At 39.4% G+C, this 13,341-nt stretch overlaps 1 long non-coding RNA gene across 1 annotated transcript; it reads left to right on the plus strand.

Annotated features, from left to right (window-relative positions):
• The first annotated feature begins 6,039 nt into the window (after positions 1 to 6,039).
• Positions 6,040 to 11,155, plus strand: LOC139032132 (uncharacterized). Its single transcript, XR_011484656.1, has 3 exons — positions 6,040 to 6,927; positions 9,326 to 9,459; positions 11,037 to 11,155. It is a non-coding gene; the product is annotated as an uncharacterized lncRNA (long non-coding RNA).
• Positions 11,156 to 13,341: the final 2,186 nt, after the last annotated feature.

Genomic DNA, 13,341 nt, shown 5'->3' on the forward strand with positions numbered 1-13,341 from the left:
AGGAAGAAGCAATAATATGCTAGAAATCTCTGAGATAAGAGAGAACATGGCTTGCTTAGGAAAATGCAAATGGTAAGTCATGAGAAGTGCCATTAGAGAGATGAACTGGGGGCTACTTCACTGACTAGGTTTAGAAATCGTGTTAAAGGATGTGTTTTCTTTTTCCCAAACTCAGTTGGAACGGGTTTTAAGAAGGGGAGGAACATGAAGAAATGTGGGTTTAGAAAGACCATCCTGACATCATGACAGATGATGGATTGGACAGGAATCAGGCTAGAGGCAGGAGAGAGGTTAAGGGATTGTTGCAGTAATAGGGAAGAAATGGAAAAGTTCTGGAATAAGATATTAACAGTGAGAACAAATAGAAAGGGTGGCTATAAGAGACTACTTAAGAATGTGTAAGAGATAATCATTAGTAACTGCTTGAAAGCAGGGGTGGGAGAGAATTATGATTATGGCCAACTTTCAGGCTTGAAAACTTTCAAATAGTTCCAGTCTCTAAACCAGACCACACAGAGATGAGGTCAGTTTTGGACAGGTTGGGTTTGGGCTTCTGTGAGGTAATTCAAGTAGAGATCCTGCCATAAATCTAGCAAAAGTATCTAAACTAGTAGTAAATATTTGGGGGAATCATTAGCATTGGTTTGGACCACTGGAATAGAGAAACATCATCACCCAGGAAAGACATTGGCGATAAGAATGTTGTAGTTGGCTCTCTGGGGAATACCCACACCTAAGGAGATGGGAAAAGAAAACTGAAAAGGAAGGACCAGAATAAAAGAAGGAAGAGTTCAGTGTCACAAGAATCAAAGGGGAGAATTAAAAAAAAAAAAATTTAACATGGCCAAAATACTACCAACAAGATGCGGGCTAAAGTGTTTCTGTTGGTTTTGACAAGTAGATAACTGACACTTTTACACTTCCTCTGGACATTTCCTCATTTCCTTTGAGTTGTGTGACTTTAAGAAAGTAGTTTAATATTAATCCTACTTCACAGAGTTTTTGTGAAAATTAAATGAAATCTCTGCCTAACTAGGACAGGCTTGTCTCTTTCTAGAATTTACTTCCCTTAGGCATATATGCATCCACGGTGTTCCAATATGTTTTTAAAAATACATGACCTTGAAGAAGAGATAACCTTTTCAATAAATGATGCTGGAGCAACTGGACATCCACATGTAAAATTTAAATTAAAAAAAAGAATTTAGACACAAACCTTGCACCCTTCACAAAAATTAACTCAAAATGGATCACAGACATAAATGTAAAATGCAAAACTATAAACCTCCTAGAAGATAGTATAGGAAAAATTTAGGCAACTTTGGCTATGTTGATGACTTTTTAGATAAAATACCCAGAAGGTACAACGCATGAAATAATTGATAAGCTGGACTTCATTAAAATTAAAAACATCTACTTTGAAAAAGATACTGTCAAGAGAGTGAGAAGAAAGCCACAGCCTGGGAGAAAGCATTTACAAAAGACATATCAAATAATATGTCTTTGCAGAAGACACATCTAATAAAGTTCTTTGTATGTCCAAAATACACAAAGAACTCTTAACACTGAATGATAAGAAAATGAACAATCAGATTTTTTAAATGTGCAAAAGTTTGAATAGACACCTCACCAAAGAAGATACACGTGGAAGATAAGCATAGAGAAAATTCTCAACATCATATGTCATAGGAAAATACAAATTAAAACAACAGTGAGATACCACTACATACCTATTATAACAGCCAAAATCCAAAGCACCGATAACACCGAATGCTCATGAGGATTTGAAGCAACTGGAACTCTCATTAATTGCTGGTATGGCCACTTTGGAAGACAGTTTGGTTTCTTACAAAACTCAGTTCAAAATTGTTGCTTTGAACTGTGGTGTTGAAGACTCTTGAGAGTTCCTTGGACTGCAAGGAGATCAAACCAGTCCATCCTGAAGGAAATCAGTCCTGAAAATTCATTGCAAGGACAGATGCTGACGCTGAAGATCCAATACTTTGGCCACCTGATGCGAAGAGCTGACTTATTTGAAAAGACCCTGATGCTGGGAAAGATTGAAGGCAGGAGGAGAAGGGGACGATGGAGGATGAGATGGTAGGATGACATATCAACTCAATGGACATGAATTTGAGCAAACTCTGGGAGATGGTGATGGACAGGGAAGCTTGGTGTGCTGTAGTCCACGGGGTCACAAAGAGTCAGTCACAACTGAGTGACTGAACAATAACAAAATGGAGTCAATAAAAAGATTATCAGTTGCTAGGAGGTGGGAGGGTGGGGATGAGAATGAATAGGCAGAGCACAGAGTAATTTTAGGGCAGTGAAATTGTTCTGTATGGTACTACAGTGGTGAATGCATGTCATTATACATTTGTTAAAATCCACAGAATATGCACACCAAGAGTGAATGTAAATGACAGACTTTGGTTGATTATGATGTCTAGATGTAGTTAATCAGGTATAACAAATGCACCACTCTAGTGTTAGGTGTTGAAAATGGAGGAGAGTTTAACAGGGAAGAGGACCAGAGGATATATGGGAATTCTCTGTACTTTCTGCTGAATTTGGGCGTGAACTTAAAACTTCTCTTTTTAAATGATGATTTATAAAAATCATCTATTAAATATATATATATAAACTTTAAAAATTTAATTTTAATATATTCTATATAAAAATATTTAAATTTAATTTTTCATTTTCCCCCTAGAAATAATGATTTGCCAAAGTCTCCTATATCTCAACTGAAAGTAGAAATAGAGACAGAATACATCACATTTGATAATATTGCTCCAGCTGATTTACTATATGACCCATCACGTCTTTCCCTTAAATTTGGAAAAGTATTCAATATTTAACATGAAGTATTATCTTGATAAATTTGTTAAAATTGGAGACAAGTCAATGACTTTCACTCTCTTTATTTCCAGTTTATGCTGAACTTGAGGTCCTAGCCAGTACATATCTATGTATATAAATCAAGAAAAAATATGTAGAAGATATAAAACTGTTTTTGCATATGATATGATTATATACTTAGAGAATCAAAGGGAATCTACTTTCTAGTAAAATGACCAAACTGATCTATAGACATCATATCATCCCAGTCAAAATCCCAGCAAACTATATATATATATATATATACATTGAGAAGATGATTTTAAAATTTAAATGAAAATTCAAAGGACTTAGAATGGCCAAGATAATCTTGAAGATGAAGAAGTTTGGAGTATTTATACTGTCAGGTTTTAAGACTTCTTCTAAACCTATGCAATTAAACAGTGTGCTGTTTGGATACAGATAAATCTATGTAATAGAATACAAAGTCCAAAAATATACCAGCATGTATTTAATTCTCTTGTTTTCAACAAAGGCCTCAGTGCATTTCAAAGATGAAAGAAAATTCTTTTCAATAAATGATGCTGAAGTGACTGCCTATCTCTATGCAGAAAAAATGAACTTTGACCACTAACTCACTCTATACATATGAAGTAACTTGGGATGGGTCACAGACATAAATGGGAAAGTATAAACTATAAAGTTATAGGAAAAGTTATAGGAAAATATCATTATAACTTTACAGTAAAGGAAGATTTCTTGGACAGAACGCAAAAAACACAAACCACAATAGAAAAAAATTAGTTGGACTTTGTCCAAATGGTCCACTTCTCATCAAGAGAAAGGTTTAAGAAAGTAAAAAATGCAAGCCCAAGGCTTTGGAGAAAATATTTGCAATATGTTTGTCTAACAAATATTTGCAATATGTATGTATCAAGACTATGCAAAAAGACAAATTTCAATAGAGCAATTGGTAAAACATCAAGTACTTTACCAAAGAAGATATTCAAGTGGCCAATAAGCATATGCAAAGATACTCAACATCATCGATCAATAGAGAACTGAAAATTAAAACCACAATGGGAAATTAAAAACACAAACATAAGAATGGCTAAAATTGTTTAAAGATGGACAAAACCAAATTGACAAGGGTCGAGAATAATTGGAACTCTCATGGGTAGCTAGTGAAGATATAAAATGGTCCACCACTTTGGAAAATTGAGAGTTTCTAAAGAAGTTGATACACACTCATTGTGACTAGCAATTTCATTCTCATCTGTATACCCAAAATGAATGAGTACAAGTTTCCACAAGAAGGTTGATCTAAAAATATTCATGGAAGTTCATTCATAATATATCCAAATGGGAAACAGCCTGAACATCCTTTAGCAGAAGAATAGATAAGCTTATTTTGGTGTATCCATTTGCTGTGTATCCACAGCAAAATACTACGCCACAAGAAAAAAGAAGCAATTACGAAACATGAAACAACATACACATACTTCAAAAGCAACATGTTGAGTCAAATAAGCCAACATAAAAGTACATGTACTATGATTTCATTTATATGAAGTGATAACAAGTTGAATTAATGTATGAAGATAGAAATCAAATAATTGCTACATTTGGGGGGATGGGATACTTACTGGAAAGGTCATGAAAAAATTTCTGGGAATATCCTTGATATGAGCCAGTCTGAGTCATGATTACTTCGTCTATCTCTCTATCTCTGTCTCTCATGTATATACAGGCTTCCCTGAGAACTCAGCTGGTAAAGAATCCACCTGCAATGCAGAAGACCCCGGTTTGATTCCTGGGTCAGGAAGACCCACTGGAGAAGGGATAGGCTACCCACCCCAGTATTCTTGGACTTCCCTTGTGGCTCAGCTGGTAAAGAATCCCCCTGCAATGTGGGAGACATGGGTCCTATCCCTGGGTTGGGAAGATTGCCTGGAGAAGGGAAAGGCTACCCATTCTCTAGTATTCTGGCCTGGAGAATTCCATGGACTGTACAGTCCACGGGGTCGCAAAGAGTTGAACATGACTGAGCGATCTTCACTTTCACTTTTTCACATATATATACACACACATATATATATACATAATAATATTTTAAGATTTATACTTTTTACTATATGAAAAAAATTAAAATGAAGAAATAGTGCTAAAATTCATATCTCTTTTCTTCATGGTTGGAGGTTCAAGATGCAGTAGTTTGTCTTTTATATTGGAGGGAGTGTCCTGGCACAATAAGACAATTAGATCCCTAAAAACATCACCAATGTGGGAGGCCCCTAGATCATCATAAGATTTCTTTCTCACTATGGTGTGCACACTTGTTTCAGGACATTAAGAGTACTTGCCATTTCCTGCTAAATAGTTCTGGCTAACATGATAACATTAGTATGCTGGATCAACTTCCTATCTTTTGGAATGTCAAGACTATCAAAACTAGGAAAGCATCATAACCCTGGGGCATAACTGTAGATGAACATGTACTCTTCTCATTCCCAGGTGAATCTGAACTTCTTTTGATCCTCCTTCATTATGGGAATTGAAAAGAATGCATTCACCAGATCAATAGCTGTATTCCAAGAGCTAGAGGCTATTTTGACCTTTTTAAGTAAAGATACCACATTTGGCACAGTAGCTGCAGCTAGGGCTTCCACTTGTTTAAGCTTGTGATAGTTCACCATCCTCTGCCATGATCCATCTGAGTTTTCAGGGACCACACAGTGAATCAAAAAAGAATAGTATCCACCACCTCAGCAACCTGTAAGTCTGGAGATCAGTACTCAGCTCTGCCATTCATCCCGGATGCAATATTGTTTTAATTTTAATTCCTTGCCAGGTGGAGGGTAGTGGTGCAAATTTAAGGGCGTCCTCTATTAGTTTTCTATTGTTGCTATAACAAATTACTACAAATTTCATGCTTAAAACAACAGAAATTTATTATTTTACAGTTTTGAAGTTCTCACTGTGATAAAATCAAGGTATTGGGAGAACTATATTCAGTCTGGAGGATCTGGGGAGAATCTCTTCCCTTGACTTTTCCAGTTTCTAAAGTCTTTCTACATCCCTTGGTTTATGACCTCTTCCTCTGCCTTCAAAGCCAGCATCATATCATCTTCAGATCTCTCTTTAAATCAGATTTTTTATTCTGACTCCTTTTTCCATTTATAGACCCATGATTACATTTGGGCCTCCCAGTTAATCTCGAATAATCTCTTTGGCCGAAGTTCAGCTGGTTAGCAACCTTAACCCTTTGCCATGTCACTTAACTTATTTGCAGGTTCCAGGGAGTAGGACATGGACATCTTTGCAAAGCCATTATCCTGCCACCATGCTTCCACTACCTTCCTCTAACATAACACTCCTCAGTCAAGTAATGGATGTGAGGGCTCTGTCAACCTCTAGGTAAATTCAGCCTAATGGTGCATTTAGGGCTTGAAAAATCATCACTGCATGTCCCACAGATCCACTGTATTCACTGTAAGATGGACTTGGGACTGGACTCTATCACACGACTTCCATAGCCCTGATAGATGATACTCTATCACTATCATCTATAATCCAGTACCCAATAGCCCTTGGAAAATCTGCTTTTCCTGAGTGTGCCATTATCAGGTAAACAACCGTAAGTCCTTTGGGGGTAGATTGGGGAAGTAGCTACTGCTATGACATCACATACTGCTCTGTGATGTCATACTTCTGTGACATCATAGCACCTTTCCTCCAAAGGAAATAACTTTCCCTTCAACTAGTGGATTCTGGGTCTGAGAATAGTGTGAGGGACTGTGATTTTCCAAAATGCAGCATCTGACATCAGTTTTCTGTTGGCCCACTACTGATTTTTTGTCATGTAAGTTGAAGAAGGAATTCATAGGGCCTGGACTCCATCTGAGGCCTGTCCGTGCTGATCGTGCTTGGCCGCCTCTCCAGTGGACTCTGAACTCTCTGCTTAGTGCCTGTGGGAGTGACAATGGAAGGATAAGACCCCCTCCGGACAGGGGAACCTTGAAGATCACATCCAGGTTACTCATCATCTAAGAGAAAACAGACACTGATCACCCCTGCCTCCGGACAGTATGTATCAGAATGTAAGCACAGCCTTATCGGTTATTAACTGGCTGGAATGTAACTGCGGGCTTATTGATTATTACCTGTTTGAACACATAACACGTGAATGATGGGGTTATTGTGATTGTATTTACCTTTCCTTTATAAGCACCAAGGGATTGGGGTGGTGGGTGGTGACATGTACACATGGGGTATAAAAGATTTTCACAAATGCTGGTCGGGGTCCTTGGCTAAGAGGAGACTCTGTCTTGGGTCTGCTGGTGTAATAAACTGCACTCCACTATCTGCATTGTCCTTCTGAGTGAGTTTGTTTCCCGGAAAGCATGGCTATAACAAAGTCAAGAAACACCATCATCAGAGGTTCACTTGTCTTGCCCCTAGGAATACCTTGATCTGTTAGATATCTTCACAGATTCCTGTGGGGCATGGGCTCCTCATTGTTATTCTAGCTGTACACCCATTATGGAAATTATATTCACCTTGCTTCTGATGGTTAAATGCTGCCACCTGGCCTCTAGTGGGCTGGAGGCTCATCATCCCCAATGATGCTAAGTAGTCTGGGTCTGTAATAACCTTCATTTCACCCTGCCTGGCTCACAAATGATAACCACCATTAACTTCTCTCCTCCCCTATTGCAATAGTGAAGGGATATCTTCTGGACCCTCTAGGGAACATAGCTGGTGTTTTTTTTTTTTTACTTTTTTATTATGTAATAAATCCATTCATAGATGTCCACATCTATGATCCTTTTGACCCTTTCCTTAATATGCTGCCAAGACAATTCTGGCATCTTCACTTTATTTACTCTAGGCCTCCAGAAAATGGGAGGCTTGTGAGTTAAGTTGCCGTTGCTGCAGTAGATTAGGCTGGGCTCCAGTAGCCCTTGCCAGGATGTAGATCCTGCCAGCACTCCTATCAATACACTTTTCCTTATCAAACCTTATATTCCTCCTCTCTGAGCAGCCTCAAGTTGCATTCCCAAGCATGTTGCCTTGAAATTTGTTGGTATATATAAGCCCATGTGTGCATACACATGTGCTAAGTCGCTTCAGTCATATCTGATTCTAGGTGACTCCACAGATTGTAGTCTGGAGATTCCTCTGTCAATGGGATTCTCCAGGCAAAAAACTGGAGTGGGCTGCCATGGACTCCCCCAGAGGATCTTCCTGACCCAGAGATCAACCCGGGGTCTGCTGCATTACAGGCAGAGTCTCTACCATCTGAGGCACCAGGGAAGCCCCCATATGTAAGCCCTTTGGTGAATAATTCCCCTTTTCCCATAGTGTTGGACATTGTGAGAAATTGTAATTTTCCAAGGTGGTACTTGACATCAACTTTCTACTCTCCCACTATTGATGTTCTGATCATATGAGTCAAGCAACAGAATCATCAAATGCCCAGTTTTCTTGCCCCTAGGAATAGCATAGTCTCTTAGATACCTCCCCAGAATCCTGTGGTTCATGGGTCCTCATTGTCATTCCAGCTATTTTCCTATTATGGATATTACACTCATCTGATGTACGAACAGTGCTTTGTACTTGCACTATAGTAAGACTTGACCCTAGTTTTTTATATAGACCAAAGGTGGGTCCATGAAGGCCCATGAGCTGGACACTGAAAATTGATGTAAAATTAAAAAGCAGAGCCACACCCATTTACGTATTATCTGGTTATGTTCATGCTACAGAGGCACAATTTAGTAGTAGAAACAAGGGCCCTATGTCCTGCAAACCCTAAAATATTGAATTTCTGACTCTCTTAAAAAGTTTGCCAACCCTAGTCTACATCAGTTATGTCTAATAGACCTTTCTGTGGTGATGAAACTCTCTAACTGCATTGTCCAACATGGTAGCTCCTAGCCATAAGTATTTACTGAGAACATATAATATGGCTAGTGACAGAGAAAAGATTCTTGATTTTATTTCATTTGCATTCATTTATAGTTTCATGAGGCTTGTGGCTGTTAGATTGGACAACACAAATGTTAAAGCAGTGAAGAAGTCCAGAAAAAGTAGAGATCTCAAGGAGGACAAACATCTTGAAGTCATTACTGCAGGAAAGGATCTTGCATAGTCTTCAGAAACTGCAAGGTTGCTTTCCTCCAGCCAAGGGGAAAGGCTCATCTCTACTGGTCCAGGGGTCAGAGAAATCTAGGGATTGACAGAGCTCAAACACCTCCTCCCAGAAGTCCTCATTCTAGGTCTCAAGTCATGGATGACTTCAAGAGGCTGACTTCATAGTTCCACCACTTATATCTAAATCTTGGGTCTGATTATTAGCACAGCCTTCTGGATCTTTTTATACAATGCCACTGATACATTTGGTTTTCAGACCACACCTTGAATTGATAGGTTGTTGATCTGAATCTTTTATTTTCTTCCTTCATTTGCATGTTAACAACAGCAACTAATTTCCCAGTCCTTGTATCTTTCAAGCTTTGGAGCCACTGCATAAACCAACACATCTCCTTCCACAGGATGCCCTTCTCAATCCAAAATAGGTGAAATCTAAGAAACAAGAACTTTGCCATGCCAAAGGTAATCATAACCTGACTTAAGTGGGGCTAGCCCGTCTTTCCCACCCGTGTCTCATTCTGAGTGTCTGTTTCCTATAACAACTGTTGGTATCAATATCCTTAGGCTGGGCTCTCCCAGAAGCAGCCTCTGAACAAGGATTTGAGTGTATGTGGTTCATGGGGGGCTGGTTCTAGAAGGGAGGGGTCAGAGAATGAGACAGCGAGACAGGAAAGGGTAGGAAGCCAATAGAAGGTACATTAATAATCAAGTCACTGTGGAGGGCAACTGGGGTTCAGCCCTGCTGGGACCTCCGGGAATCGTTATAGAGCACATCTCAGACTTGTCCTTCTCTAGCCCTGACTGAGAGAGGCTCCCAATGTGTCCATTTTCTGGCACTTCCTGCCTGTCCTATTCAAAAGATGAGATAAAAATCCTCAGGTGAAGAGTTGCAGGTGTTTGCCATCTTCCTATTCAGGAATGGTGAGTGTTGGGGTGACGTGAACAGGGGGGCATCAATGACATCTGCTGCAAGACTGACCACATTGAAAAGTTTGTGAGTTCATAATGGAACTGAAACAAAGAGGAATGGTCAAAGCAATAAAAGCAAAAATCAAAATGCAACGCACACACACACCCTCCTTGGTCCCCACTGGACGTCATCAGCATACAATACTTCACTCTGACAATTGGCCATTAAAGGGGAAAATGAAGCATTGAACCTAACTTTCCTGTATGAATTGTGTTTCAGCGTAATCAGCCCTGGTCAATGAGAAAAAAGTTTAAGAAAAATTATCATTTTCACCATTGTTTTGTAGGAGCAAAATAACATAAAGTCATTAATTCCCTTTAACATATTTCAGAATAAAAGAGGAGATGGGTAAAACAAGTAATGAGAAACCTTGACAAATGCCGAATAAATGGTGGTTCACTATACATTTTTTTTTTAACTAAAAGAGAAAGTCCTTTTCTTTTCTTTTCCCTTCCAGCACTATCATTAGCCTTGGGTTGAATACACATTCTTAAAATTCTGATTACCATTATTAAGATAAACAAAGCACTAAATAATGAACTGCAATTGACAGCTTTTTTCCTAAGATGCAAGTTCCAAATCATGGTGCCCATCCCTGCTTCGATCACACTATAACCTTCAAATTTCCCTAATGAACTGATTCACTTACACAAAACATGTTAGGATATCTTTCCCATGTACACATCTCAAAGGTTTGTTGTGTGGATTTTAAAAACAGTGACTATGGAGCTCCCATCAGAGAGTTTGGATCAAGGGGAAGGTCCTGAGCGTTGACACTAAATGTCTCCCACCATCTCCTCCCCTTCCCAAAGCTAAGAAGGAAAAAGATCCTTTCAGTTCCTTCCAAATGTAAATATATTACCTGAGAAGGGCACTAAGTTAACTTATTAGCACCTTTTAACACATAAGCAGAGTTTACTTTATCAGATTAACTGCAGCAAACAAAGTCCCTAGGCAATGGGTCTCTGGCTGCATGAATGGCAATGGGGACAAGGTAATGGGGAAAAGGAAATAAATAAAATTCTATCTTACATTTGTTTATGTATACGTACTTTCTGATCTTTCCCAGACTCTGATGTTGCAAATGACTGAGGGCAAGAGAAGGGGACCACAGAGGATGAGATGGTCGGAAGGCATCAGCGACTCAACGGACATGAGTTTGAATAAACTCTAGGAGATAGTGAAGGACAGGGGAGCCTGGCGTGCTACCGACCAGGGGGTTGCAAAGAGTTGGTCACAACTGAGCAACTGAGAAACAGCAACAGTGTACTTTCTGGGTGGCTTTTGTTGTCAATCGCATTTAATCGCTCCAGACCTCTGTTTAACAGAGATGGCTACAATAAGCTTAAATCATGGTCCCAGGTTCCAACAGCTAATAAGAACAGGTAGCATGAATCCTCTGACTCCACAGTCCAAATGAAGAGTGGATGTCTGGAGCCCAGAATGAGAACACGGAAGAAGAGCAAACAGCAGAGTGAGGACTTCTTAGACAAATATTGTATTTTAAAGCATATATATGGAATCAAGAAAAATGGTGCAGATGAACCTATTTGCGGGGCAGAAAAAGAGGGGCCGATGTAGAGAATGAGCATGTGGACACAGAAGAGAGGGAAAGGGAGGGTGGGAACAAATTGGGAGATTGGGATTACATATCTCCACCACCGTGGATAAAATAGGTAGCTAGTGGGAAGCTGCTATAAAGCCCAGGGAGCGCAGCTCACTGCTCTGTGACCTAGAGGGCTGAGATGGGGAGTGTAGTGGGAGGGGGCCTTAGGAGGGAGGGCATGCATGTGTACATACAGCTGATTCACAGTGTTGTGCAGCACACACTAACACAACATTGCAAAGAAAACATTTAATAAAGCTTTGTTATGCTTAAAAAAGGGAGAAAAGGTGGGATATTTGTCCCCTAGGCAAGGGGGTTCCCTTAGGCCTCTCTGATGTATCTGGGATTTCAGTTTCTGTATTTGTCTCAAGTTAGTCAATCCTAAAGGAAATCAATCCCAAATATCAATGAAAGGACTGAAGCTGAAGCTTCACCTGATGCGAAGAGCTGACTCACTGGAAAAGACTCTGATGCTGGGAAAGATTGAGGGCAGGAGGAGGATGGGGTGACAGGATGAGATGGTTGGATGGCACACTGACTCAATGGACATGAGTTTGAGCAAGCTCCGGGAGTTGGTGATGGACAGGGAAGCCTGGTGTGCTGCTGTCCATGGGGATGCAAAGAGTGAGACATGACTGAGCAAATGAACTGAACAGCTAAAAGCAAAATAAGACATTTCAAAATTTCTTAAACAGTTTCCAAATTATACCTATAGAATATATTATGATTCTGAAAAAAATCTAATTTCAGTTTTTGTGTTTTTGACTTCGGGCATGTGTGCTCAGTCACTTCAGTCATGTCTGACTCTTTGCGACTCTACGGACTGTAGCCCACTGTCCATGGGATACTCTAGGCAAGAATACTGGAGTGGGTTGCCATATCCACCTCCTGGGGATCTTCCCAACCCAGGGATCGAACCTGAGCCTCCTATGACTCCTGCATTGCAGGCAGACTCTTTACCATTAAGCCACCGAGAAAGCCCTCTTAACTTCTTATATGATATTTGAGATATCTGATTTTTTTTCTTGAAAAACTGTTGATAATTACCCCTATTTTAGTCATTTGAAATCCAAGGCACAGTGAATTTTAATGGCAAAAGACTGCCTATTTTTAACATCCTTTCCTGTGGAAAACACTTTAAAAAGGAAAGATTCTTGCATATCTTGCTGATTTTATAAGCCACATGTATTTGTAGCTTTAAAAATTCAATCATTAGAAAACTCTATAAATGAGACAGTTTCCCCCACAATCCTATTTTTCAGCAGGAACCCCAGTTAACAGCGATATGGCTCTTCTTTCAAACTTTTTATTTTGCAGTTTACAAAGCACTTTCACATACTTCATCTCACTGAAACCTCACAACAGCAGTATTCAATTATAAATGTGAGATTGTGGAAATTGTTTTCCAGTGAACTTTAATAACCTTCTCACAAAAGGGAGCTACCATGACTGACTACCTTCTATTCACATTTTTGCAAACCCAGGCCAGGATTTATTTACTGTGACCTTTCATGCTCCATTCAAACAGCAAAGAGCAAACTGGGTGGTAGAGAGCAGAATCAATCCAGAATCTGCTAAGCGTTTTGGTTCTATCAGCTACAGCCTCAACTAAACACAAAACGTTTGCATGGATCACAGATAAAGATGAAACAGTGTTCCAAAACACCATCAAGGATGCTTCTTCAGGATCACTCTAACAAAGAAAAATCTGGGACCTGCCAGTCTAAACTGTGGTATAAAACTGAGTCCAAATTACAGTAAACTGTAT

This window comes from Odocoileus virginianus, chromosome 30 (assembly GCF_023699985.2).
Source record: "Odocoileus virginianus isolate 20LAN1187 ecotype Illinois chromosome 30, Ovbor_1.2, whole genome shotgun sequence".
In the NCBI taxonomy this organism is placed as follows: domain Eukaryota; kingdom Metazoa; phylum Chordata; class Mammalia; order Artiodactyla; family Cervidae; genus Odocoileus; species Odocoileus virginianus.